The sequence below is a fragment of the Mugil cephalus genome, chromosome 5 (genome assembly GCF_022458985.1).
Source record: "Mugil cephalus isolate CIBA_MC_2020 chromosome 5, CIBA_Mcephalus_1.1, whole genome shotgun sequence".
Lineage (NCBI taxonomy): Eukaryota > Metazoa > Chordata > Actinopteri > Mugiliformes > Mugilidae > Mugil > Mugil cephalus.
This window is the reverse complement of record NC_061774.1, coordinates 13416359-13423946: the sequence shown is the minus strand read 5'-3', so window position 1 is coordinate 13423946 and position 7588 is coordinate 13416359. Positions and strand designations below refer to the sequence as shown.

Here is a 7588-nt window from a genome sequence, read left to right as displayed (position 1 = left end):
TTATTTTATCTTATTTGTTTTTCACTTAAATCCTGGAATCTGGAGTGTTGCAAAAATCATACATTACACAGTCATTTAACACAAATGAAGATCAGTACAGAATAGAATGAAATATAATGAAATTCTTTGTCTTGACAAATTTCCATTGCAAGCTCTGTAACTAGGATTATTACTGTCTTAAATATCACTTTTATTATCACCATCTGTGCAACAATGCAACTAATACGCGTGCAAACATACACATGCATATATGACCATAAATATTGTTATTTCCTCTTTTTTCATTAGTTTTTTTTGTCTGTCCATGTCGCAGCACCATCACTGTTTTGTCATTGTCACTGTCTCATTGCACAATAAAGAAAAGAGAAATATACTTTAACATTTGTCAGTAGTAAATACGATCAATACCAGACAAATTGTGCAATGAAGTGTTTTTTATTGAAAGCATCGAGAGTTAGCAGAGTTGGTCATTTCTAACAATGCACTCGTCACTTTTAACACTGCTGAATTAAAGCTTGAAAAAGACAAATCAGTTCAAACTTGACACGTTTCAGTGATTCGTTGATATACCTTGAGGAGGTTGTCATTGCTGTGCAGCCAGTAGCTCCCTTTATACATCTGACTGTAAACTCTACCCATAGAAAACTGAACTGTAACTTTCTCAGTGAGGTGGATAAGTCCACTAATTATGTTATTTATACTCGACCTGCAGGTTGGGACTTATTAGGTGAGTCGACATGAATATTTCACCTTTCACCAACAGAACTAGTCACCGCAGAGGTCGCTCACTTTCCTTTTCACACTGACAGGTGAAAGAGAAAAAGTCCAGACGGTGTGCATCGGGAAGGAATTTAGTCTGCCAGTGGACTCCACCTCGAGGATTGTGACTTTCACGCCAAGCCCCGATGGGCCGAGACGTGTCCTGCTGGATAAGACCACTGTGAGTGGAAGCGTGTCCATGCTTGTGGTTGTGTTTGGATGTCGCGCTGCCTAAACCTGTTAACTGTTCGCCGGCAGGTGAAGGATCCACGGTTCAAGTGGACCAGAGATAAAACGTTGGTCCTGAAAGAAGTGACTCACAGCGATCAGGGGCTTTATGTCAGTGGCAGTAAAGGCCTCAGCAAAGCATCACAAATGAGGACACTCACTGGAGCAATGACTGCTTGAAGTCACATTTCCTCCAGTTTGAATGTGAGTATCGTCTGATTCAGGGGTTCTCAAAGTTCTGCAAGCTGGGCCTCCCTTAAAGGTGGTTGAAAGACGGTGTAGAGGCAGCAGCAGCAGCGATCAAATGTAAACATCGGTATTAAGTGTAATAAACTTCATCACCAGAGTCTCTCTCATTAACACCTGTCTGACCAAAACAGCCCCTCTCATCCACACAGACACACCTGTGTTCACCAAGCTACAGGTTTCACAACAGCTCATTACACCACACCACTGTTTAACGGAGATCTGCTGATGAAGTTCATACAGTTAATACTGATGTTTACATCAGATCACTGCTCTGTGTGTGTGCGTGCTGACTGATTGCCAGCGGTCGGTCGAGGCAGGACGCTTGTCCTGCTTGCTTGGTCGTTTGAGTGGCTGGGGCACAATAGTAGGCGCTCTGTGTGAAACAGTGCACTGTTGAGACAGCTCCTGTATGAGTGGAATGCTGATTGAAAGATAAAATCTTCCATTTATTCCTTTACTAAAATATGTTGGATTCATGCTAATATGTATTTAAATTAATTAAAATTTGTGGCAGAAAATTAAAATCATATATATATGAAAAAGTCTAATCAACCAAAGATTTTGTGAACACCCCTGCAGTACCTCCGCAAATCCCCTAGGGGTTGTACACTCTGTGTTGAAGACCAATGGTGTACAGTATGTAATGTGTATGGCCACTAAATGTAACAACAGGAGGAACTGAAACATGGGTCTATATCATGATTTCCTGCTCTCAGCACACAAAAACATCATGATAGTGCCAGTTTGGACACAGTCCTCTGTGTAACACAGCTCACTGCAGAGTAAGGGACACTTGTAACTGATAATTAGATAAACTTTCTAAAGCTGCAGACTGACTCAACAGAGGTTGAACTGAGAGGAGACATGAAAGTTGTGTTTGGACTGTTGTTGACGCTGCTTGGAGTCTCTCATGGTGAGATGTTTTTTCCATCTCTACTTTTTTGTTCTTTTTTTCTCTACTGAAAACCAGCAGTGGTTGTTTTTGTCTTTGATAAATTCAGATTCTGTTAAATACATCCACAGATTTATGTATATATTAAGACATATTTTAATATTTTCTTAAAGAAAATATATGATATGAAATATGAATAAATGATTGTAGCCATATATTTATCTAATAATTATAGACGTTTTTTGTATAGTCACAAGCTCGATTATAAGTGTTTGTCAGTCAGCTGTGAACAGTGTTCCTCGCAATACTGTGTTTCTTCAATGTTAACATTTAATTGTGAGTACTGGAATATGGATGTGTCTTTGGGTTGTTAGTAATTTAAATCAAATGTTTCATAATTTTGTTTGTGTTGAGACCAACTTCCTGTCTGCATCCTGTCATTGGTTCTGTTGTGGATAGGCCACAGGACTGTAAGGACTGCAGTTGAGTTTATTCCTTTGCCCATGTGCAGTCATGAACATTTCCTTTCCTGGCCTGTGTCAGTAATGGGTCAGCCTTAGGTCCAACTGTGGGACCTCTATCCATGGTTCAACATTGTACATTTCATGACTGCTGAACATTAACTTGACTTTGAATAAAACATCTTGGCTCCTATTAGCAGGTCAGAGGTTTTACCTCTAGTGGTTCATAAAGGCTGTGCTGTTGACTTCATACCTTGACACGAGTTAAAAATATTTTCATGTGGCCGTCCAGAAATAGAAAAAGGAAAAAAAGACAAATAAAAAGATATATAAAAACACAAAGAAAGAGAAGATCATTTCAAAGAGTTGAAATGATTATATATTTCCAGTTGAAAGCTTTCCATCGTGATAGAAATGGAGACTTTATATCTGTTTCCGCATAATAAAAAATATTCAGTCTAAATGTTGTCAATCAAAAGATCCAGTTTAATGGTCAACTATAACTTTGTTGAATGGACAAATGTTTTTCTTAGTATCTGTCTTGTCAACCATGTTGTTAGTGGTGTCAGGTTGTTTGGATGTCGAAAATACTGTGAGGTTTCTTTTTTTGGTGAGTTAAGTTATGTTCACTTCCTTTTTGTTGCCTCTCTGTGTTCAGTGTTTGTAAAACCTCTTCTTGTGAAGGTGATCAGTAAAAGGAGACGTTTCAGTGTAGGATGTATGCTGATGTCTTAGAAATGTTAGCTGTCAGTGTCACAATGAGGGATATTTCCTTCTCTTCCACTCAGTCCATCACACATGAAGGCCCACTTGTTGTACTGAATCCTAAAAGAGGTAGAAAACTCGTATCAGTTCCTCTTCTCAGCATCACAAATATACAACACTGCTCAGTGACACCTTTCACACAATTTTCACACTGTGAGGCCAATCGTTAACAAGACACCCTGTATTCTGTTGAGAGCAACAGGACTAAAGACATAAGAAAATGGAAGGTCTTCCTATATTTATTTTTTGTACAGCTGTAATGTGGTGTTTTAACGTTCATAACCACATTTATAGAGAACATTAGTGAGACAACAGCAAGGGTTGTTCCAGTGTTTTCTGTTCTTGTCAAAGTCCACTTTATTGTAATGCTCATGTTTTCCACACGATCACATATGAGTTTTATCACTGAGCTCATAGTTAGTGTTGGGTTGGACTGGACTGCATCATGTTCCTCTTTGACTATGAACTCAGTAATTAACACTGTACATGAATTTACACACATCAGATCATGTCACCAAAATGTCAACATCTTCAGAGATGTTGTGGCAGTGCTGCTGTTGCGTTACTAGATTTATGTTTGACACAGATGAGACAATAGATACACGACAGTAGTTAAAATGAAAAACTGAGCAATAAGTTTGTTTTGATTCTCCACATACAGGATTTAAAAGGTTGATCAGTAATAGGAGACATTTTAAAATGTTTCTAGTTTGATAAACCTTCATGATGGTGTCTTAGAAATATCAGCTGTCAGTCTCAGAAGGAGGATGTTTCATTTAGTTCATCACACAGAAAAACACACTTGTTGAATTGAGGCTAAAAACGGAAGAAAGTTGATACTGCTTCCCTTTCTTTTTTCTTCATATAATGAGAAGTTAGAAACAACGTGCACATTTCACACACTCTCCTCTGAGGCTGATCACTACCACAACACACTGCTTTCTGTTGAGAGCAGGGTACATAGGTTTGACTTTGGGAGGAATTAGATAAAGTTTGAAAGCTGCTGAGTGACTGAACAGAGTGTGAAGAGAGAGGAGACATGGAAGCTGTGGTTGGACTGATGCTGATGATACTTGGAGTCTCTCATGGTGAGATATTGACGTGGTACTTTATTCAGGTTTCTAAAGATGGTTTTAGTGGATGAGTGAAATGTTAAACTTCTTGTTAACTGGTTCTGAAAGGAGGTTTGAAAGTCTCACACGTTTATCAAACAGTTTGATTGAAGACAATGAAGATGACATGATAGTCTTTTATACACACGGCTTTAGTTTGTAACTTGTGAAGACAGCTTGTCCCCCAAAATATCTACGGAGAAAAGATTAAGATTGATGCTTTGTGTCTTTGGGGTTGTGACACAGACATGGTCTCAGTGAATTCTTTCTAGTTTGGAGAAAGTCACAACTGAGAGATTTACACTTTGGAGGAAGGACAATAAACAATAGTCATGTATCAGAGACCAACTAAGGATGATAAATATATATTTGTGTAACTCTGCTGTTGCATTGTGCTTCATGTGGCCTTGAGCCTCTGTAACTTTGTTGAGTAAACCTGAAGAACAAAAACCAGTGACAGATATAAAGCCTTATATGTCCTTGTTCCAACACTTCCTTGTAGCTACATACTGCCTACCCACTCTGAGTGACATATTCACATCTCTTAGTTTTATTGGCTGCACTACTGCTTCAAATGATTCTACATTATTAATCATTTTATTCCCATTCATTCATAAAAATGAACCCACAGATAATTTGGTGGGTTTAACTCAGTTTGACACACACAGGTCTGTAATTACTGGTTGAATTCAACTAATGTAAAATCTCTGTTTAACAGAATAATGTTGTTAAATGAATCACAGCAGTTTTCCAGCCACTGACCTGTGAAATGCTCAGCAGCAGAAATACATGTTTGATTGATTGTTTAGTCTGAGAGAGAAAAACACACTACGTCTGTTTTAGGTCAATGCATGTGACTGAAATATTGCAACAATTATGCTTCATAGTGGTAGAAATGAAATACTCTCAATGTTTTAATTCACAGGTGGAGAAACTTACTGTGATGGCAGACAGAGTGGAGCTCAGTGTTATGGAGCTTTGGGAGGAACTGTGGTCATCAGACTGATGGACAACGCCTTAGAAATATTTAGATGTGAAATGAAAAGGGGATCATCAGTAATATTTAGATGGAGAAACAAAACGATTGTAACTAATGTGATGAAAGACAGATCTGTCTTTAATCTCAGTGATGGAACATTTAGGATCAATGACCTGAGCAGGAATGACAGTGGTCAATATGATCTGAGAAGCCTTGACTCAAATGGAAAAGAATTACAAGAACAGACTCTACAGTTGTTTATTGAAGGTAAAATACTTTTTTTCTACTCCTGAGAAATTAAGGCATATTGACAGATCTACATCTCAAATTGTATTGATTTGTGTGCAAACAAAGATATCGTACATTCACTTACCAGTTTTTAGGTTCACTAGTGAAAACAAATATAACAGTCCTGAACTGAATCCTCCTTCATTACTGTTACAGTCAGAGTCTAAATAATATACTTTATTTTCTGCATGTTTCTGTATTTATTTATTAAGAGATAATTACTTGTTATCAAGTCATCTGTGTGTGTTTTCTCTCACTCCAGTGTCCTCTGTCCATCTGGTCTCTGAGTGTCTGTCCCATGGAGAGAAGAGGTGTCCTGCTCCTCTGATGGAGGGGACAGTCCTCAGTACAGCTGGACTCTGGATGGACACTCAGTGACAGACGCTGAGCTCCTCTCTGGAAATGATGAGACTAACGTCATCACTCTGAAACAAGACGTCTCAGGACATCTGGTCTGTTCAGTCAGGAATCACATCAGTAATGTCTCCAGAGGAGAGAGGATCTCTACCTGTGGTGAGTGACAACATGATGAAAATAACTTGGTAATCATGTTGGTGTCATAACATCAGTCATAAATGATCTTTGTTTGTTCATAGGCTTCATATTCATTAACTGCACCTTACCTAATGGGACACACATATCAGAGTGGGTGTTTGAAGCCGATAACACACTGTGTATTAACCCAACTACTGCCCCTACCACTACTTTGGGTAAGTAGACTAACATAGTGTCAAATAAACCCTACAATCAAACTTTGATCAATGATGAACTGTGATACATTAGTAAATTAAACTTTGCTAAGTAAATAAAATAAAAACTCTCCTGTCACAGCTTCACCCTGACATGTGACGTTTGTGTCTCTGAACAGGTCACATGTCCATCATATCTGCGTTGAAAGCAGCAGTGATAATTCTCTTGTTAATTGGGATTCTCGTCTTTTTTGCCTGGAAGAAAAAGAGACAAGGAAAAGCTGAAGGCTCAGCTGTCCCACAAACACTGGAACCTCCAGAGAACTCTGTCATGATGGTTGAAATGAGAGGTTCTGCACCTTAAAACAACAACTAGTGACACATTTCATCTGATTTGTGTCTTTATTGGTGTAAAGAAATAGGGTTTAGAGTGAAACTCTGCTCCTGTTTCTATTCTTCATGAGACTCTGATGACAGCTTAGCATCTTTCTACGAATCCTCTTAAATATTTCTCAGTGTTTTCTTCATGTTTATCACTCAACACTCTGATGGAATAAAGGTTATGTCAGTAATTCAACAGTGATCACAGCTGGAGCTTTGTCCTTGGACTAACAGGGGGGTGTTGAGTAGTGGGGAGAGAAGCAACTTTGGGACCATGAGGCCACAGGTTCAGATCCCCCTATGTCCATAGTACCTCAGCTGTGTCCATGACTGAGGACATGACCAAGTCCACTACTCCAGATGTACACATTGCTGTGTGAATGAATGACTGGATTAAATGACACAAACTATTTCCCCATGAGGGATGAATGAAATAAAACACATTTCTCTTTTGTACTGGTTCTAGATTAAGATATGTACGTTTTTGAAAGGGCAACCTCACATTTTAATGCAAAATAATAGCAGCACTATAATAATCATCAGATATAGGAACTGCATGTGTAGAAATATAGAGCATATTACTAGATGACTTTGTCAACAACATATAGTGTAATTGATGGATTTTGTATTAGAAATGTGGTGACAAAGCAGCAGTTTTCTGTACTTGGAACTGGTAACAGGTAGGTACAGGAATGGGTAAGATGTCAGTAAGTAATCACACAATTATATTCTTGTGTTTGAGATATAAACATGACGATTAACTTCATGAATGATAAAGAGGTCAG

General features: G+C 38.4%; 1 long non-coding RNA gene across 1 annotated transcript; it reads left to right on the top strand.

Moving 5' to 3' along the window:
* Positions 1–412: 412 nt before the first annotated feature.
* On the top strand, positions 413–5854 carry LOC125007839. Its single transcript, XR_007112807.1, has 3 exons — positions 413–940; positions 1018–1191; positions 5392–5854. It is a non-coding gene; the product is annotated as an uncharacterized LOC125007839 (long non-coding RNA).
* Positions 5855–7588: the final 1734 nt, after the last annotated feature.